Consider the following 8645-nt stretch of genomic DNA (forward strand, 5'->3'; position numbering starts at 1 on the left):
CAGGTTTATCTCTATAGGTTGCATAGGTAATTAGTAATCAATAGTGCTCACGAGAGCTGCATTTCTAAAAGAAAAGCAGATCCACAAGGAAAAAATTCTGTTCAGTAGTTTTATCTGATCAACTAAATGTTGTTAGATCATTACCAGCGCAAAACAGGAGAGTTATTGAGTAAGCCTAATGGGTGCTCTGTCTTTATAAGCGATTGAAGCTTGCTCTGGAAGTTATGCTGCAACAGAGTTTGAATATTTTTAGCTAAAATGAACAGAAATGAAAAATGTAACTATTGCTTTTCCAGAATCTATATGCTGCATGTTCCCAGGAGGATATAGGAACATTATCTATGCTGATTAAATTCACATCAGTGGTTTTGTAAGTGTGACTTACGATAACCACGTAGCAGTGCTTCCCAGCAGAGCCTTATTTCACCAAGTGCCATGCTCAAATCCTGCAGCCAGTGACACGCTGAGAGTAACAGGCACGCTGGAGCAGCAGGGAGTCCCGTGTCCAGAGGTAAGCAAAGCAAAGGGGTCATAATTGCACCCCAAAATCATAGTGCAGGAGGTCACTTGGTTTCAGCTCTTCGTTTTCCACCCTGGCAGACCTGAGCCTGTGGCGCTGAGGCCACCACCCATCTCTGCACCTTGAGCTGCTGCTGGTACTCATCCTCGTAATCAAGATCGTGCTGCCTATTTTTATCAGCAGGCCTTTCATTAATTCAAATTAATAATTTTGTTAATTCAGATTCATCAATCTACAAACATGAACTGGCTAATCAACAACTGCGAGACCTCGTGGAGGGAACTGAGGCTTGGTGTTTTTTTCCCCCTTTCAAAGCAATGTTGGTTTGACTCAGTTAATTAAGTTTGTGAGGTGCAGCTTGTATGCTGATCCAGATGTGTGTCTCTTCCAAAAAGAGCCATGACTCGAGCAGGCCGTGTATGGACTCAGCAGAGCACTTCAGGGAGATAAAATATATATTTCAGTCAATAAGATCTTAAGCGTGCATAGAGCTGCTTCACTGAACCGTAACAATCACTGGTAGCGTGATAAAGGCTCTAAGTAGGGTACTTATCTACCAACTTTAAAAAAAAATAAAAAAATAAAAATGGAGAACTGTTACAGAATGCCTTGTGGGGTGGGAGGTGCTCGACCCCTCAGCCCAATGCCAGTGGGGAGGTATTAACTCCACAGAGGTGGTTGCTAATGCTGGCACTGTGTCCTCTGGGACGTTGTGCATCAGCCTCATCTGCCTTCTAAACGGCCCTTCCCAGAGGTGGGTCTGCTCCATAACAATGTGCCATGGCTGGTGTTTCAGTTCGTATCCTTGAACCTTGGTATGGGTAACTGGTGTCCTCTGAAGACCACCGCTTGTAGGGACTGAATAATCTCCGACTCCATTGTGTTTGGTTCCTGTGTTCCTTTTTTCTTCCCAACTGTTTCATTGCACCATTATTCACTGGCATCTTACAAGCTGCTTCATCTTCCTACCGTGTGCAGGGAATAGTCAACTGCAGTCCTTATTGTCAGCTGTGCTTGGTTCAGAAGTGAGTTGTTAATGGCAGTGGGCACAGTTCTTGAGCCTACACAGAGATGCTGCTGTGGCTGTAAGGGTGGGGGCCCCAGACAGGAGCTCTGAAACCAGATCAGCGTGCTTTGTGCTGGGGTCATGGACTTGGGTATTCACAACCCGCTAATATGCAAAAAAATCTAATTACACATCAGCTTGCTTGAGTTCTGTGTGACCTCTTGTCTGCTCCTGTAGTTGTGAGGCTTTCTTTGCTTGCTGACTTAGTTTCTTGTTAAGCACTATGCTGGGAGCGAAGATGTCATGAGCATCTCACTCGGCTCAGCTGCTGTTTCTCACACCTGTTGGGATGTAGTTTTGTTTTGCACCAGGTGTGTTGCAAGTAAATACTTCTTAGGAGGGAATAAAAATTTGAAATTAAAAAAATAAAATTAAATTTTAAAGCTTAGCTGGCAGTGGTAGAGTGAGATATTTTCACACTGAAAGAGTTGTAGGACTATTAAACTCCGTAAGGTATTAAAATGATGTTTTTTCCTATACCTTTACAGCAAGTTAAAGAATAGATCAGTAAGAGATGTTATTTATGAACAGATACAGGTAGAGTCCAGCAGGTTGTCAAATAGTATCTGTCTGGAAGACAGCAAATTAAGATAGCATAAAAGTGTATAAAAAGAGATGCAATCTTTATTACAAGTTTCTTTCCTGGCCTAATATGTTAAATCAGATTCCCATATATCAGTGTGAATTCAAAATAAGATCAGAAGTTCTATAAAGAAAACAACCTGGAGGTCTCTGTTTGTGTGATTATTCCTTTCTCTCATTGAAAATCCTTATGAACTTTTTCGCTCTAAACCAAATTGAGTTTCCAAATCCCTTTAATTTTGTTATGAATTACATTCTGTGAAGATTTTTTTTCATCTTGAAAGGTTTTTCTGGCAATGATTTCTTTTACAGCGTAAGAGAAAAGTAACAAATCAGACAACAGTATGGTTTAAAAATACCTCTCTTAATTTCCTAAATCTCGGTTACTAATGAACCTGAAAATTCAGTATAAGGAGTAAACATTTATTTGTTAAGTCGTATTTGAATATGGTTTTTCTTTGCTTGGAATTTAACATGTAATTCTTAAGGCTATTCTTTTATTTATCTCTTTTGTTATCACTTGCTACTTTATTATGCAACTTAAGGGAGAATAAAGATTTTAAAAGCATTTTGTATTATTTTAGCTTTGACATTTGACATAAAATAATAGAAATTTCTTAATATAGCAAGATCTCTACCAGGCCACTAAACACGGTGGTACAGCTGGTTGCACAGCACCTCCTAGTTCAGATCTTTATTTTAACCCGATTGTAAATGACAAGGAGTAGTAGTGCTGTGCTGCTGGATTCCAGTATTCTGTAGTTTTGTTATGAATTCTTTTTGGTGAGACTATTTTGGGTGCAAATAGAAGTGAATTAGAATATACATTTTTATTCTTACTACATATCTGTATGTGAAAAGGATGTGATTTTTTTTGGAGCAATATGTACATGCTGAAGTTTTCTGTGTTAATGAAGGTAGTGTTGGAGAGAGATGTTGGTGCTCGAGCCCTTCCTTTCTTTTACAGCCGCACTCTTCTGCCATAAGATGATATTTGCAAAGTCTAATTTATTATAAATGTGTGTGTGGACTTCAAAGGCTTTTTTTTTTTTTTTGTGTAGGGCAGTATTTTTGTCTCTTCATGACCATTTTCCAATGTTGGCGTATATTCCTTTAGACATGTCAGTCACCTAGATATTTTTTTCCTGAAACCGAGCTTCTGCTACTGAATAAAAGAATTCTGGAGTTCTTGCTGGAATTCAGAGCAATACCGGCACATGACTTTCAGTGTTATTTCTTCTCATATGCTGTCCTGATTGCACATATCAAAAGTCCTTTTCAACTATCAGACCAAATCTATCCAATATGTGCTAAGATAAAAGGGGAAGGAAAGAACAGAAAGCAGACAGAAGGACGTGACTTGCAGCTGCCATGCCTGGTCCTCAAGCTGTCAGCGAGGTTTTTCTTTCTCCTACTGAGAACATGCAAATCAATTAGGCCACTTCTGACCTTCAGAAATTAATTCCTGACCTCCCAAATCCTCAGTTTCTGCAGAAGTACAACAGTGCTGTGAAACACTTTAATTCTGTGACTCTTTATTAGGAAGTAGAAAGCACTGTATGGCCCTGGGTTGGCCTGATCATTAGAAGATCAGCTCTCCGAGGCTGTGATAATCCAGTCCCTCACTGTGCCTCTTAGTCTTTAAAGTGTGCTAAATGGGATGTACCAATTACTGCATGAAAACCTTTGCTTTTATGTGCTTTAGGCCATTTACTGGCACAATGCTGCATATTTTAAGGCCCTTCTTGATGGCCTTTGTGTACTTATTACACTCAATCTTGAGGAAAGTCCAAATTTTGTTGTTTATATAGTTGAAATCTTAACAGTCTAAATCAAGAATTGGTAGATAGCATCAGATTATACATGTATGTATTATGGGAAAGAGAGATACATCTGTCCAGGAAAGATTTACATAATAATGCATTTAAAATACTTACCCAAATGTAGTTTCAACCTTTTTTTTTCTTGCATTTTGCTTTTGCCTGTGCTCTGTCTCACATGGGGTGGCAGTGGGACCTCATGGTTGAGCCTCCCCACTGAGGGACCTTTGCAGGTGGTCGCACCAGGACCCACCTGGGGTCATCTTTACATGTTTGCTAATGTGCTTTTATATCTCTTTCTTCACGGGTCCTCTACTCCACATCACATCCCAATTTACGGCGGCTCTTAGGAAAATTAATGAGAAAAAGAAAAAGTGTATTACCCTGAAAGCCTGCATTGTGCAGCTCTAGGTCTGTGTTATTTAACTGGCTGTGGGTGAGCGGCTGGTAGCCAGGGGTCTTCTCTGCTAGCCTCTGCCCATCTCTTGGACCTGCACCCTGCTATGCCACGTCCCAGATTTTCACTGCTTGTCTGCTGTCGCCCCAGGTCTGTACTTCTCGATACTGTGTGGTAGTTGTAAATACTTCATCGTACATATAAAAATTCTTGTTACTGCTATTTGCATGAAGCAATGGCTGTACTGCACAGAGCAGAACAAATGACCTGCGAGCAGACACCCGGTCAGTTCGTGTGACCGTAACTGTAGTTTTTCTGAACAAAAGCAAGCTGCAAGGTTAGGCAGAGCAGCCTGACAGCTCCTCCTGTGGCCTTACAAACCTGTTACTAAGCTTATGGCAATGCAGGGGTACAGGGCTGCTTGGTTACACGTGGTGGCATGCCAGATCAGATGTAATGTGCAGAGGCACAGGTGTTCCCGTGTGTGAATTCATAGCTATGTTTTTGCTAAAAACAATGTCAGAGATGACACTGGTAGAGTCGTTATGAGAACCTGCAATGATTTGTGCTAGTAATAGCAGCTACTGCTTTACTTTGTAACGTACCACCATTGATTCCTTGGAACAAGGAAAAAAAAATACTCCGTAAATTCTATTGATTTGTATGTATTGGTTAAAAACTGCAAATTTCTTCCTATAAACACTGCTAATGCTAACATGGGTTTCTGATACAGATGAATGCCACACCACTATCCAAATGTACGATATACTTTTAACCCTGGTGTGAAGGAGCTCTGGCATTGGGATGTTTTCATCCCAGGCTTTTCCATTTAAGATGTGCTGTGGTATCGAAGCTGTCATTAGCAACACAGCTTAATATCTCTGCAAGCTTGGTTCCTACGTGCTGGAGGTAGGTGGGAAGCTTACAGGGGTCGACTCCCTCGTCACAAAGCTGGAGCTGCTGGGGAGGTGGCTCTGTCCTGGAGGTTTTTGATGCTCTGCCATCGCTGCTGGCCGGGCAGCTCAGCACAGTGTTTATTCTTTCCAAAACGCCGCCTCTGAGGCTGTCACCCTTTAGAGCAGCTGATGGAGGGCCCTTGGGATGGGGGCACCTGCCTTTGGCGGGTTCAGCCTGTGGGTTATAAAGGGAGCTCTAATAAGGAACTCCAAAACCTTTCACATCCTCCTGTAGCTCAGGCCAGGTGAGAGGGGTCTCATTCACTCACTTCCCAAAAATTCCTGCAGTGGTGCAGTGCACACAGCTCAAACGTGGAGGAGGTTGTGCTCAAAGGTACTGGGTAAGTGCTCTTCCTGACTGAGGAGAGCATTACCTGGGCAGCAGAGATGAAGGGACCCTTTGTTTTCATGTGGAATTAAGGCATTGCTGTGTTCAGCCGGGCTGTACGGGGTAGCAGCAGAGCCTGGGAGGTTTCCACAAGTGTGCCAGGAAAGCTGGGGAGCAGCCGTGGAGCAGGATCCTTCCCAGGCTGGGTTTTATAGCATCGAGATTATTATAAATGGCTTGGTGATGTGTGTGTGTGTTTTTTCTTTTTTAATTCCAAAGTTGATTACTGCCAAAAGAGGGATTACAAAATAGCAACTAATGAGGTCTCCTGGGCCAAGCTGATGCAGTTTGAGCCCCTTCAGTGGGATCCCAAGGAACGCTGCAGTTGCCTTCCCTGTATTCAGTCCGTCCTGCATCGGTGTGATGAGGGTGGGAGCAGGCTGAGCAAGGGGAGCTTGGAAGTGTGCTAACACACTAACTATACCATTAGAGAAAACTAAGGTTAGCGTTGCAGCATGTGCAGTGTCCCTGCTAGACGTGCAGATTGATTTGAGGCATAAAGCACCTGTTCAGCACAGCGCAGAGCTGTTCATCACCCGCTGCTTCCACCCCAGCTGGCAGTCAACCTTTTTGCACCGTGGTGCTGGGGAGGCGCGGAGCTGTGTTCTGCAGAGTTGTTTTGATTTCTGTTGTGTTGCTCTTCCAACTAATTGCATACGGTGCTGCTACAGTTGGTTTATGGAAAATGCTGTAGAAGAAAATTGCTGTAATGATAGAAAACCATTAGGAAATGGCTCTTATGATAGCTTTCTATGGGAATTTTCAGGTATATTTAAAGGCGCCTGGGTTCTGCATGGCTTAAAAGCTTTCTGAGGGGAGAGCTTTGCAGTCATTAATTTAGAGGCTGGAATCTGGGCTGAGACTGCAGCAATCCTGTTTGTAATCCAGCAGTTTTGGTTGTGCCAGATACCTGTGTGAGGTGTCATTCAGCAAGTGATCATGATGATGAGAGAGCCAAGGTCTGTAGGAAAACAGCCCTCTCCTGACAAGACAGGAAAGAATGGAAGAGATTTTTGGCATTTTGTCCTGAACGTAACTGTTTATTTGGGCTGGGGATAGTTGTTCTGGGGCCATGGGTCAATGGTGCAATAAGCCAGGCTTTGGTTTTTGCACTGCCTGATGCAGAGGACCTCCTGTGTGGAAGAAAGCAGCGGCCCCATATAAACTCACAGCCACTTTGATGCTTTTGAAAGCTTCACCTTCATGCTGGTGAGCCCTGTGCAGGATTGGGTGCTGCCTCTCCTTTAAGGGTCCACTTTTACAACCAGCATGAACCTTGTTAAATCCCTCCATTTTTGTGCTCTAATTCTGCAGAATTGGGACCATATGCTCACATCTGAGGTGGGTTGTGTTTGTGTTAATGGATAGTCTAGAGAAAAAACTACCAGCATTGGTATATTCTATAGCCTCGAGTATAACATAGTTCTGTTGACACATGGTATTGAAGGAAACCAGTAAAAGGGGGTTTCATTATTATTTCTGTCACATCCCACCTCTTGCAAGCTCCTTCTAATCCCAGAAGGGTTAATATATCCCTGCATCCCCTCTATTCAGCCATGGTTCTCCATCTCCTTCCAATTCTGATCAAGTAACTTCAAGTTATGCCTGGAGGAATTGATCCCACCATCCATGCAGCACGGGTAGCACTTGTGGCCGAGTATTTGTACATCTGAAAGCTTGTCCAACTCTTCCAGTTAGGTTGGTCTAATTAAAGTTTCTGCCTCTTCTAGGCACAAGCAAAACAAATCAGTTGCTGCTTAACTAGAAAGCAGATCAGTGACCTGACAAAGGAATGGTGTTCCTGAAACTTTGCTTGTATTTTGCAACTCATCTCATTGGTCCAAAAATATTTTTATTTAGAAACTTTTTTTTCCTATGGGTTTTCATGGTTACAAGAAAAATACATTTTGCCATTATTGTAGAGAGCTTTGTGCTCACTAATTTCTCCACTTATCCCGGTCAGGATGGATGCCCACCTCGCTGGAGCAACTCTGCATTTCCTGTGCTCCTGTCCTATTGCAGTAAAGCAGAGGAAGCCAAAGGTCTTATAGATGTTTCATGGATGAACTGAGGGCCTATAGTGTATACCTATTTTAAAGAAATAACCGAGTCCTTTTTATTTCTGGTGTCGCTTCCAGCCAGGTGCTGCAGAAACTCTAGGCAACTGGGCATGCTATCTTATGTAACACAAGGTGAAAGCCAGTTCGTGTAATCCAAGTTAATGTTTGTTCATTTCTGTGCTGGAGCTGCTGCAGCAAAGGAAATAATAGTAAGCAGAGGTCTTTTTTCTTTTAAAAAAGAAAAAAAAAACAAAAACAAAAAAAACCACACAAAATATACTTATAAGAATTTTTTAATCAGCAGTACTGAGTTTTGGGGATGGAAAAACCCAACACTCGCTATGTGTTCTGGCTTATTCAAGAAATACCCCCCCACCACCCCCCAAATTATATGTTTGTCCTTGCTGTAATGCAATACCTGCATTGGTGCAAGGGCGAGGACTTGGTCACTCTCTGTGCCTCTCCTCTGAACAGGCAGGGAGCAGACACTGCTGTTGTGTAGGCTGAGGTCAGATTTATTTCCAAGGAAGAACTCTGCTCTGAGGCTCTCCTTGTACCTAGAAGCCGTGAGTGCTGCAGGCTGTGCTGGTGGGGAGATGAGCAGCTGTGCTGGAAAACACCACCCCAGGCACTACTGCAGAGAAGAGGAGCGAAGGAAGCTCACGTGTGGCTTTCTGCAGGAGGAAAAGGGAAGAGACAGACCAAGCACGGATTTTGCAGCTCTCAGTGGGGGAAGAAAGGCTCAGCTCAACCTGTGTGTGGAAAATCATAACATCCTCGCCCTGCAAAGTGAGGGAGATGACAAACTGCATTGGGGCTCTCAGCACTGCCTTGCAGTAACCTGGAGCCAGGGCAA

At 43.0% G+C, this 8645-nt stretch overlaps 1 long non-coding RNA gene across 1 annotated transcript; it reads left to right on the forward strand.

The window, feature by feature from the left end:
* The first annotated feature begins 301 nt into the window (after nt 1-301).
* Nucleotides 302-1638, forward strand: LOC140002555 (uncharacterized). The gene is made up of 2 exons (XR_011809383.1): nt 302-511; nt 601-1638. It is a non-coding gene; the product is annotated as an uncharacterized lncRNA (long non-coding RNA).
* The last annotated feature ends 7007 nt before the right edge of the window (nt 1639-8645 follow it).

Source organism: Anas platyrhynchos, chromosome 5 (genome assembly GCF_047663525.1).
Source record: "Anas platyrhynchos isolate ZD024472 breed Pekin duck chromosome 5, IASCAAS_PekinDuck_T2T, whole genome shotgun sequence".
NCBI classification, from domain to species: domain Eukaryota; kingdom Metazoa; phylum Chordata; class Aves; order Anseriformes; family Anatidae; genus Anas; species Anas platyrhynchos.